The sequence below is a fragment of the Vicugna pacos genome, chromosome 1 (genome assembly GCF_048564905.1).
Source record: "Vicugna pacos chromosome 1, VicPac4, whole genome shotgun sequence".
Classification (NCBI taxonomy): Eukaryota; Metazoa; Chordata; class Mammalia; order Artiodactyla; family Camelidae; genus Vicugna; species Vicugna pacos.
Window position 1 is genome coordinate 25,928,520 of NC_132987.1, and position 13,159 is coordinate 25,941,678.

A 13,159-nucleotide genomic window follows, 5' to 3' on the forward strand; every position below is an offset into this window, starting at 1 on the left:
CTCTCAGTTCATACACAAATAGCTGGAGATGAAGGGCCTGCTCTCCGGGAGGGCCCCAGGCAGGGACAGGTCCACGGCTCGTTGCCATCTGGCACAGGCCTCCGGAGTGGCTGCGGCGGGAGTGGGCAGAGGGCCGGCTGGACCAGGGCAGGGGCAGAGCCCAGCGTGTCCGGCTGCTGGAACGGGCAGGGGCGAGAACGCGAGGCCGTGTGGGCCGCCCCGGGCCCACGAGACGGCCGCCCGTGCGTCCCGGCTCGGCGGTTCTGTGCGCATGCGTAGCTGGGGGCCCAGCCGCGGCTCAGGCGGTGGGCGGCGAGGATCCGAGCGGCCATGTCCAGTTTGTGGCCCTGGTTCCTGCAGGGCGGTACTTCCTCCAGCCCTGCCGCGTCTGCTGTTAGAGAAATAGCCCAAACGGTCCGACTTCTTCCACAGTGAGTAGGACTCCACACACGTGCCCACCGACCGCTGGTGACCTCGTTGGCCTGCGTCGGGTGGAAGCGCTTCCGGTGCACTGGGAGCCACACGCAGAGTTCCCGAGCCCCGCCTCACGCCGACGCCCGAACCCTTCTCAGAGCACCTTCGCATTCCACCGCAGACCCCGCAGGACTTCCTCTGCCTTGGAACTGCGTTTCATCAGCTCACACAGCGCCTGCTTGCTGCCTTTCACCGTTTCTCCCTCTGGGAGCTGAGTTCCGGGATCTCATGCCATCACCGCTTCGCTACCAGGTACAGTAACTCCTCCACTCCCCTCCTGGGGAGGATGTTGGGGTCCCAGAGCAGCTAGTCTTGATTCTAATAGATCTTCTCATCATGGTGGATCAAGTACAGGTGCTGGGGTCTGCTTGTACAGCATGATGTATATAGCATGGTGAATATAGTTAATAATACCGTGTTGCCTATTTGAAAGTTGCTAAGAGGGTAAATCTTAAAATCCTCAACACAAGAAAAATATTTTCTGTGTATGGCAGTGCATGATAACTAGATGTATTGTGGTGATAGGTTCACAATATATCCAAATATAAAATCATTATGTTGTACACCTGAAACTAATACATTATGTGTCAATTATATCTAAATTTGAAACAATACATACATGCATACATATAAACTTAAGAAAACCCAAAAGGAGCAGAGAAGAAGGCACACCATCTAGGGATGTTGGGCTCAAGGAAGAAAATGCTGGTGAGTTCCCTGGTTTGTTTTTTGTTTTTTTTTAATTTCTATGTACCAGACTTAAAGCTGGAGAAGCCAGCAACACAGAAACACCAGTGGACACGGAGTGAAAAAGCTCCAACAAAAGCCTACGCTTCCTAGCCAAGAAACCAAGAAAGGGGCAGTTTAGCAAGACAGAAAACTTGTAGGCATTAACTGTGCTATTCCAGCTAAACACTACAGAAAAACTGTGGTCCAATCCATGCCAGCAAAGACTGGGGGGAGGAGGGGGTCTAGACTTCCACCCCCTCACACTCCCACACCCGTACACCTCCTGCCCTTCACACCACCACACCCCACACCCAGCTCTGCCCCATCAGATTGTAATAAGGAACTCCAAACTGCCCACAGGGATGGTGTCAAAGTCGGCAAAGTAGGAAGGCAATACTTTCATCTCCAACCTAAGGTAATGAAGTTGCCCAGTGGGTTCAATGGAGACAACATAGGGGACTTGGATTTCCCTTCTAGCCAGGCAGTAATAGAATGTGCCTTCCTCTCTTCACTGTGGTGATATGAGAGGAAGCCTTGGGGAGGTTCAGGACATTCTCCACCACCTAGCAATAAGGAAGCCACTCCTGCCACCATGGTGTCAGTGCAGGCCACATGAGGAGCAGTAATGAGGTATTCATGCCCCTCTCTGCCAGGCAAGTATCGGTGGAGGACTAGTGAGGAGGCAGAACTCCAATTCTACCCAGCAGCAACTAGGAACCCCACCCTTGGGTGTCAGCAAAGGCCAAGTAAGAACCCTGGACTTCTCTACCTACCTGGCAGTAATGAGATGGCATCTTCACTTACCCTTTCAGAGAGGTGTCAGAGGAAGCCAAATAAAACAGAAAGTTTAAGATCCAGAATCTCATAATGTGATACCCAAAATGTCCAGGTTTGATTTGAAAATCACTCATCATACCAAAACCCAAGAAGATCTAAACCTGAATGAGAAAGACAACAGTCGGAAAGACAGAGATGAAAGAAATGTATTATCTGATAAAGACTGTAAAACAGCCATGATAAAAACTGCTTCCGTGAGTGATCAGAAGCACACTTGAAACAATGAAAAAATAGGAAGTATCAGCAAAGAAACAGAAGATAAAAAGAGGAACTAATGGGAATTTTAGAATTCAAAAAAAAATGTTTAACCTCAATGAATGGGATCCACAGCAGAATAGACAGACAAGTATAAAATAGAATAAAATAAATATAAATTATATAACCTAAATGGTGGGGAAAAAATTGACTGAAAAAGTGAACAGAACCTTAGTTACAAATTCTATAAAATCTCTTCTAACAAAAGGCACAGAATAGAAGAGGAGCAGATACTTCCCAATTTATTTACAAAGCCAATATTACCCTGATACCAAAGCCAAAGATAGTATGAAGAAAATATCTATAGGCCAATATCTCTCACAAATATAGATGCAAAAATTCTTAATAAAATATTAGCAAGTAGAATTCAACAGTATGTAAAAAGATACATACCATAACCAAGTGGCATTTAACAAACTCCCAAATGAAAAACCCCAGGATTATATCCATAGATGCAGAAAAAAAATTTTGGCAAAATTTGATACTCATTTATTACAAAAACTCTTAGAAAAATAGGAATACAGAGGGGACCTTAGAACGTCTATAAAATAAAGCAAAACCAAAAAAACTGACAGCTAATATACCAATGGTGAAGGATTGATACTTTTCTCTTAAATAACAATTAGGAACAGGGCAAGGGTATCTGTTCTCATATACTTATACCAGATAGTACTGAAAGGTCTAACCAGTGCAAAAATGCAAGAAAATGAAATAAAAGCATACAGATCAGAAAGGAAGATATTAAAAAGTGTTCCTATTGCAAAGGATATAATTGTCTACATAGAATATCCCTAGGGATTAAAAAGACAAGCAAACTCCTAGAACTAATAAGTGAATTCAAGATACAAGATAAACATAGAAATATCAATTCTATTTCTGTTTACTTAATAAACACATGTAGACACTGAAATTAAAAATATATTATTAAAATTGCACAAAAAATTACATGTAAATCTAACAAAATATTTACAAGACTTATATGCTGAAAACTACAAAACTCTAATGAAATAAATCAAAGAAGTTCTAAATAAGAGGTGAGGTACACCAGGTTCATGGACTGGAGGATTCAGCATTCTCCTCACACTGATACACAGGTTTAAAGCAATTTCCATCAAATCCCTGGAAGACTTTTTGTAGATGTAAACAAGTTACTATCTACAAAAAATAAAGATACAAGTACAAAACTTTTGTTTTAAAGTTTATGTAGAAAGGCAAGGGAACTAGAATAGCTAAAACATGCAATCACCAACTGCACTCCTGGACGTTTACCCCAGGGAAAGGAAGACTTACGTTCACACACACACACACACACACACACACCAAAAATAGTGTTTACGTGAATATTCATAGCAGCTTTATTTGTATAGCTCAAAATGAAAACAGTCCAGCTGTTATTCAGTGGATAAATACCTAAACAAACTGCAGTACATCCATACCATGGAATAGTACTGGTAAACAAAAAAGGAATGGACTATTGGTATGAGCAACAATCTGAATGAACCTCCAAAGAATTACACTGATTTCAAAAAACCCAAATCCCAAAAGGAAGTGGTTCCATTTATATAACGTTCTTAAAATGACAAAATTATGGAAGTAGGGAACAATCTAGTGGTTGCCAGGGACTAAGGCAGGATTGGGGGCCAGAAAGAAGTTAGATATGACTATAAAAGGGTGTAGTCATAATATAACTGATCCTTGTGATAGTGGAAATGTTCTATATTTTGACTGCATCAATCTTAGTATCCTGGTTATGGTATTGTAGTAAATTTTTCAAGATGTTGCCATTGGGAGAATCTGGGTAAAGGGCACACAGGATTGCTCTATCTTATTTCTTACAACTGTGTTTGAATCTAGAATTATCTCAAGATAAAGGGTTAATTTTTTTAAAAAAAAGGAAAACAATAGAATGATCAATGCAGTTTCAAGATGATAGTTATCTTGTGTAGAGAGTCAGGAGATGTAGGAAAGAAGACCACATAGTTGCTTGCAGGATATTGTCAAGGTCCTTGCTCTTCTTTTGGGCAGTGAGTTTGGAGGTGCTTATCACATGGTCAATAATAACTAAGTAAAAAATTAAAAGCAAAAGTTAAAAAAAACATGATGGTTTTAAGTTGTGCCTTATATTCTTAATAAAATGTGATAGCTAGACCATGCTATCCTCCAAACTGTTTTCCTCTCAGGCACAGAGAAAGGTTACGTTCCCTGGACCCCCTTGCATCTAGGTGGAACTGTGTGACTGAATTCTGACTGGTGGTATTGGCTCAAGGTGCAGTACACCACTTTCAGAACTGGCCATTAAACATCCTTCATAATCTGTCACCATCTTGTTTCCTCCATCCCTACTGCTAAGAAGATGGAAAAACCTAGATAAATGAGTACACTGCTAGGAGGAAAACCACCCGGAAAGCCGCCTGACCAAGAATATCTGCATTGACAATACAGGAGCTAGAAAGAAACCTTCACTGAATTAAACCACTGAGATTTCGATGTTTGTTTATTACTACAGCATGGCCTACTCTACTCAGACTAATACAGATACTTAAAAAGACCCCCAGAAAATGATGGCAACTCACAGCAGTGAAAACTAGAAGTGGCAATTAATTGACAAAATCTGAGAGAAATGGCCACTATTTGTAAAGCCCTTAGAATTGGACTGTGAAATAGAATTGGTGACCCATGAATGTGTTGGCACTGGGTTGCAGAAAACCTGATGGCTGAAAAGAAGGTAGAAAGATGCTCTGCCCCTCCCCACTGTCTGCCCTGGCTCCGAAATGCAAAGGCACTGCCAATCAAAAAATGGAGCAGCCACTGTCATCCCACAGTGCCGTTCTCTCCTCTCTCACTTCTATCCCATCCGCACCAGGCTTAAGTAAAAGAACATTATAGTTACATCTGAAACTCCCTTTGTAACCTTCCCAAATCCTTCATCCTGCCTTATTCCTCTGCTTGAATATGGTGTTTCTCTGTTGTATTCTCTTGTTTCTCTCCATGTTTTTATCCTTTCACTGCAAGTGTACTTGTCACAAAGTAAAAATAATAATGTGGGGTGTTCTAAAGGATTTACCTAAATACTAGCCTATCCTATGACTCTGCAACTTATTTTTTTCATTTAACACTATGTTTTCTATATTTATTCACATTGATGCTCAAACAATAGTTTATTCATTTTAACTGCTCTGTATATTCAATACATCACAATTTTTATTCTCTCCTCTGTTAATATGTTGCGCATATATTTTGATTGTTTCGAGTAATACGCCAAAGAGCATTGTTGTATGTCTAATTATGTATATTTGTAAGCATTCTCTAAGACATATATCTAAGTGTAAAGGGATGTTCAATTATTATAGCTATAGTCAAATTGCTCTCAAGTGGTATATCAATTTATATTGCCACCAGCAGTGTGTAAGTATCTACTTCCCCTCAGTTTCAATAATACTTAGTATGTTCGGAATTTTGATGAGTATGAAATGCTCATTTTGAATAATCTCATTTTTCAATTTTCAGTTTCCTGTTTGGCAATTATAGCTGGGCTATTTTATTGCTGGCATATTCTCCAAGTATTTCTCCTTTCAAAGAAAATTGTTTAGAAAGAATGTATTGAGTGACTCCCTGCTTTTTCTGCCAATTGTCTAATTGACTATAACTAGGCTCTGTTGGTTCTATGCATAAATGTGCCAGATTTTCAGACGAGCCATTAAAAAACTGGACCAACCATGTGTGTGGTGGTGGAGGGAGATGAGTGATACTAACTTTTCCTGTTTCCCAAGGATGTGAAGGCTGTTTTTTCCCCACTGTCCTGCCATTTGTCAGTAGTAAGCAGACAAACCTTGTGTATTTACAGATAACTGCTCAAGCTATGGGCTTTCTGCCTTCTTGGCTCTTTGCCCCACTGAATAACATCCCATCAACAGAATTTTTTCAACCACCACCTTGAATTTTGTGTGGATCCTCACCGATTTACTTTGGACTGTTTTGGTTTTTTTTCCTATCACTCTCTAATCTTTAAGATTTTTGTTTTTTTTTTAAATATTTCTTCATAATCATTTTTATTCTTCTGAGGTTTTTCATCTTCCATTTTATCTTTATTGTTTCCAGTTCCTTTTCTTAATCCTTAATCCCCTCTACTTTAATGTTCTAAGCTTTTATACCATGGGGCTTAGTCTTTTATGTTCATCTCTACTTTTACTATTATATTTTTAATCTTTCTTTATATCTTTATTTTAAGTCACCACTTTATCCATAACTTTAGCTCCCAACCTTTTGCCTTTGAGATTCAACTGTCATATTTAGATTCTATTTTTCCTTTTAATTTCTTCCTACATCTCAAGTTTTTCTCATAATCTCCTTATAATACTTTACAGTAACAGGTAGGAATCCTTCTATTACATGTGACAGAAGCCCTCACTCAAAACGGGTGAAACAAAATCAAGGTTTGGATAAAGAGTGGAATATATTAATTTACATTACTGAAAAGATCAATCTGCAGCCTTGGCTTCAGGTGTAACTAAGTTAGAAATTTCAGAAGCTTTCATCAGGACCCTGTTCTCTCCATGCCTGCACTGTGTTGCTACATTCCAGACAGACTTCACCACTGCTCCCCACAAAGGGGCAAGATGTCTAAAACAGTTTCAGCCTATGACCTCCTTCCTTATTCAAATCCCTCAGAAGAGAGAGAGCTGCTCTCCTCATCAGTCAGCCCTACCCAGGTTCAGGGCTTCACTCTGACTGGCTGCGCTTGAGAGCCCCGAGCCTTTTCCCGAAGTCCGAGGCAATCACAGTGACCCAGTGGAGTTTATTAACTGACTTAGACCTGCATCAGGCGCCCACTCCTGCAGCTGAAGGGGACTCAGCCTTAGTCAAATCAACTTCATTGACAGTAGAAGAAGCTCCTCAGAAGGAAACTGGGAATACATTACCCACAAATAAGGAAAAAATGGTGAATAGACAAAAGATAACCAATATCTAGTATGTCTACCCTCCACTATTTTATATTGTTTTTAAAATGCTCAACACAACTGTTGACCTCTGAACGTCAAGTGAGCCTATACCTCACCAGGGCAGGCTGGAGACCCTGTTTCCTCCCTCTTTGCTGGCAGCCTCTTCTCCAGCTCCCCACAGTTGACATGCTCTAGCCTTTCTGCAGATGATTCTCCAAAAACAAATACTTTTCAGAGCTATGAGTCTCACCAAAAAGGCTGAAAAGTTAAGTCTGGGGAAGCAGTAGCTTCCTGACATCTCACCCAATCCAGGCTTTAAATACACAAACAAAAAATCTCCCATTTGAAAATCCAACGGAAATAGTGTGTACATGAGCCAAGCAGGGATGATACACGAGTCCTTCCTTAGGGAGACACTCCCTATGCAGCATAACTGGCCTGACCCCATCAGATGCAATGGCTTGAACGAGTAACAAGCATCAGGATAGGCCAACAGCTGCATTTAAAAAAAAAATCCAGTAGACCCCTTGGAGTGTGCTCCTCAATGGCAAAGACTCCTAAAACAAGGCAGAGACCCGCATTCCTGACCGTTTATATTACTACTGTATAGTTTTTCCCCTTTCACCTCTTTGAATATCAGGGGAAACAACTGTGGCAGGCATTAGCGTGGACTAACTACATTTATTGCATCTGGTCTGATGTCCAGTTTTGCACTTCATTTCATCAGAACTCCTCCAGTCCAGACTTAGTTCAGTCTCAGGAAGATGATGAGGTTATCATCCCACTCTTTAAGCCACTGTCTGTACATTGTGTATGATTTCACAATTGTGTGATGATCTCACAATTTTTATTTACTCGACACACCAAGACTAGAATTAATCATACAAGGGGAAATGAACAATATATGCATAAACTTAACACATGTGTTAACATAAAGAGAGACCCCTCTCTGTTTCCTTCCTATTCTGCTGGAATGTTTTCCTGGTATTTTGGCAGTGATTTCTATCGCTTGAACATATGTGTGCAGAATTACATCAAATGTCACCGGCCAAATCATTGTGCATTGCCTCTTGACTTAATGCCTTCCACAATTATATAAATCCCAAACCCCAAGCTTCAGCAGTGAGCCAAAAACATGCCACATCTACATGACACAAAAGAGCTTAACCTTGAAATGCATCACACCAAATGGAACCCCATTCCTTGCCAAACTCTTTACAGGCATCTGTCACAACATTTATCTCCCTTCAAGCAACAGCATCAGTGGATCACATTGTTTTCTGACACTGGAGCTCTGGTCCAAGTCTCTCTTACTCCATCTTCTACAGGTCACTCTCCAAATGCATAGAAAAGGTTTTCTCCTCACACCCAGCAAACCTCACCTTCTTTCCATTACAGTTTCCCTGGTTTAACTTACAATAATTATTTTTTCCCACTGGTAAGAAACTCCTTTAACACATATGGAATTAACTTACATCTTTGGGGGCAATTTCTTAACTCAGTCTTTGCTCTGTTAGTATCATATTGTCCTAATTACTTTAGTTTTAAATTGTTTGAGTTTTTTTAAGTAATACATGCACATGATTTTTTTTTCAGTTCAAAAAGGTATCTAGCAAACAATACATTTTCTTCTCACACCAAATCCCATCCCAGATTCTCCTTTCCCAGAGATAACTACTAAAACCAGTTTGTTGTGTTTTCCAAGACATGCTCCTTTGTTTATATATAGAGATATCCAGTTTATTGAGAAATATCAACTTGGTATTTAAATTGAGATAACTTTATTTTTTTCAAGGACTACATTCAGCTGAGCTCTGAAGAATCTCCTTTCTCCTCCTATACAATGGCTTAGGCATATCCTTAACTTTCTTCCCATTTTCAGTTAAACTTCATTTTAATTTGTTTAAAATCCCCACCTCATAGTCAATTTAAATCTCATCTCCTCTCTTCTCCCAGTGAAGACTTGGCATTGCTTCAAGGGACTTGGAGTTGGGAAGAACTTCTTTCATTGGATGGAGGAAGCAGAAAAGAGTCTGGTTGCTTTTCCGGATCAGGCATTCTGGATGAAGGTGGGGCGGGGATGGGAAAGTGGTGGGGGGTAGTGTGAGGGGAGGGATTAGGAAGAATAAAAGAAGCAGACTCTTATATTACTGGCAACTTCTGGGTGTTTGGGAGGGTCCTCTAGTCTTTCTCTGGCTCAATTTAGTTCCACCTGCTACTGGTAGCCTTTGCTGATGGGGAGGTCTCCCCATGGGTGCAATAATTTTCTTGAAATGGTACTCAGCTTCCCCATGTCTTCCTCTATTGTTGAGAGCCACCTCAGAGAGTGGTAGCTCTGTCTCCCTTCAGCCCCCATAAAAAACTAAGTCCCTGTTATGAGCTGAATTGTCTCCCCAAAATTTATATATTGAAACCCAAAACTCCAATACCTCAGAATGTGACTATATTCAGAAATAGGGTCTTTAAACAGGTATTAAAACGAAGCTGTTAGGATGGAACCCTAATCCAATCTGATTGTTGTCCCTTTAAGAAAAGGAAATTTAGACACAGGAAGAGATACCAGGGCTGCACACATACAAAGGAAAGGCCATGTGGGAACACAGGGAGAAGGCACCCCTCTTGAAGCCAAGGAGAAAAACCTCACAAGACACCAAACCTGGCGACACCTTGATCTTGGACTTCTGGCCTTCACAACTGTGAGAAAGTAAATTACGTGGTTTAAGCCTCCCAGTCTGTGGCATCTTGTTATGACAGCCCTAGCAAACTAATACAGCCCCCTAGCCCTGCACACCCCCTCGGCCCAGAAGCGCCTGGAGACCGTCCTGGCCTGCACTCTCGGCTCGCACCCTCACACTCTTTCACGGGAAGATCCAGTACCCTGTGAATTCATCTTCCGTTTTTCCCAAGGGCATGGAGAGCTGCAGGTGGGGTCACCCCCTTCCTCTTCCCATGCAAACCCCCCATTGCTTCTCACCTCTCTGCAGTGGATGACCCCTGCAGGCTTCCTGCTTGCAGAAATCCCCAGATAAGCCATAGTCCCTTGGTTCAAATTACCTCCAAACCCCTGGAGCACCTGTGAAGCTCTCCCAAGTAGTAGACCTCACTCCAATGGTTAGACCACAGTAAGCCTCCGTGTGGAACTGCATCCAGCCAAGAGAGGAAATGCCACTTCTTATAGGAGCCCCATCCCTAAGAGTGAGTCTTCTGGAGCACCTTCCCTGTATCTCAAGGGACAGAACCTTGACCAGTGTAATTATTCCATAATCTTTTTATATAAGCATGTGGGGGCAGAGGAGCTGATTGAAGGGACAGCACCAGTTTGGCATCTGTCAGGAAGCCCAAAGAGAACTGTCTGTCCTTAATTGTTGGCAGCTCTGTTTAGCATGTGAACACTTCTTTGTTCTCAACTTTGAAGCTTATTCACTTATTTGGAAGAAACAAGAAAAGTACAACTCCACACAGGTATATATTCCAAGTTTTTACTCAGGCAAAGAAAATATAGAGTTTTTTAAATTGAAGCTTAGTTGATTTACAACCCTGTGTTAGTTTCTGGTGTACAGCATAGTGATTCAGTTATATGTATATATGCATTCTTTTTCATACTCTTTTTCATTGTAGGTTATTATAAGAATATTGAATATAGTTCCCTGTACTATACAGTAAGACTTTGTTGTTTGTCTATTTTACACATAGTAGTTTGTGTCTGGTAATCCCAAATCCTAATTTATCCCTTTCTCCTCCCTTTCCCCTTTGGTAACCATGAGTTTGTTTCCTATGTCTGTGAGTCTGTTTCTATTTTGTAAATAAATTCATTTGCACAAGCTTTGTAGATTCCACATATAAGTGATATCATATGATATTTGTCTTTCTGTGTCTGACTTAACTCCACTTAGTGTGATAAGAAAATGTAGTTTTGACTGTAACCAATGTGGTCTGCACATCAGCCCCCACTTTCTAGGAGGTAGTGGGACACAAATCAACTTTTATTCCTGTTTGATTTGACACTCGGTCCATCCCCTTAAACAGCCCCTTCAGGTGATGCTCGGTCTCCTGGGATAGCTGCTCAGTCTTTTCATACAGTAAACAATGTTCAGTGGCTGTTAGTGTTTATGTCACTTTGTGCACACATGTGTCATCGAGTAAACTCCTAGAAGAGGAACTGCTGAGTCAAACACCATTCAATGAATTTTTTTAAATATCTGATAGATATTTAAAAAATGTATTTATAAATAAACATTGATTTGACATCTTGCCAGGCACAGTCGATAAACAAAACAGAAAAATTAATTTCTGCCCTGGTGGAGCTTACATTCTCATGGAAAGAAGCAGACAAAACCAAAATAAATATCAGTCATAAAGTATGTTAGAAGATGCTAATAGCTGTAGAGATAGAGAAAAGTAAAAGGGAATGAGATCAGGAGGGTGCAATTTTAAATCAAGTGATGAGTGAAGGCCCCATTGAGTTGGTAGTATTTCATCGAAGACCTGAAAGAGGTAAGGGATGTGGCTCTGCAGGTATCTGGGGAAGACTGTTCCCGGAACAAGCAACATCCCAGACAAAGGTTCTAGGATGGAAGGGTTTCTGATATGTTCAAGGAAAAACAAGTAGGCCAGTGTGGCTGGAGCAGAGGGAGCTAGAAGAACAGAGTAAGAGATAAGATTGAGAGGTATGGGGCCAACTTACTTAGGGCCTTACAGCCCATTAAAGGAATTTTGGCTTTTGCACTTAATTTAATGAGAAGCCAATGGAAGGATCTGAGCAAGACGTGTGGCATAACCTGGCTTCGATTTTAAAATACTCTACATGTGTGTTGAGAATAGACATTGGGGGCAAGAATGGCAGCAGGGAGATGGAAGAGGAGGCTGTTGAGGTAGCCCAGATGAGAGATATGTGGACTCAGACCTGGATGGCAGGGCAGAGGCGCTAAAATGTGGTCAGAGTCTAACTAGAGTTGGAATGCATGTGGCACAGGTTGCCAAATTGCCCTCTAGAGCAGTTGCACCAATTTATCTTCCCATCAACAAAGGCGGCTTCCTGTTTCCCCACACCCTGGCCAGTGCAGCACAGCAGCAAGCCCCTGAAGCTTTGCCACACTGGCAAGATATAAAAAAAAAAAAAAAAAAAACAGGAATTGCACAGCCCAGCCCTCAAGAGCAATTGCCCCGCCCATCCTCAACTTTCACGAGGTGAGTGGGGTCCACCAGCAGGCTTGCTGAGACCTCAGCTGTGGCACAGTAGAGAATGGCAGAAAATTGGAATTGAAGGGTTACCAGGGCCAAGGGAATTGATCTAAATTAGGCTGGTCCTCAAGGAGGTGTGGCAAGGCACCAAATGACAGTGCCCAGAGGAGATGGAACTGAGTGGCATAAAGAAGGAGGGCAGATCTACCCTGGGTCAATGGATGGCCAGAGTGATTCAAAATAGGGCTTCAGACAGTGGTACAGGCTTCAGGGAAAAGAGACCAACTCAGAAGAGGCAGAAGAGCAGAGTGGTTAAAAGCAGGAAACTTGGTGCCACGTTACCTGGGTTCAAACCCTGAGTCTGCCACTGACTGGCTGTGTTACCACAGGCCAATTACTTATCCTCTCTGGACCTTAGATGCTTCATCCTTTAAAAAGGGTATAAGATTCAATAGCTAGCTATCCATCAAGAGCTGAGAACAGCATCTGGCATAAAATACAGACTAAGGAGAGGAACCCAGCAAGAAGCAGTTCAGGCTCAGGAGAAAGCAAATGAAAACAAGGCAACTGAAGAACGTAAATACCCAGGTTTCTTTTTTCTTTTCTTTTCTTTTTCTTTTTTCTTTTTTTTTTTTTTTTGATTTGTTTGTGTGTTTTGGAATGATCCACAAGTTGTGAGAAAGCTTCGAAGTTTAAGCACAGCAGGATACAACCAATCCAGATTAATCATTTCAGTTCAGCTT

The 13,159-nt window shown here is 41.5% G+C and overlaps 1 long non-coding RNA gene across 2 annotated transcripts in view; it reads left to right on the top strand.

Annotated features, from left to right (window-relative positions):
- Window positions 1-309: 309 nt before the first annotated feature.
- Window positions 310-13,159, top strand: part of LOC140695748 (uncharacterized) — a 41,661-nt gene continuing 28,811 nt past the window's right edge. For both annotated transcript variants that reach the window (XR_012071601.1, XR_012071600.1), the window contains exon 1: window positions 310-726. This is a non-coding gene — a long non-coding RNA (uncharacterized lncRNA). The remainder of the gene's footprint in view (window positions 727-13,159) is intronic.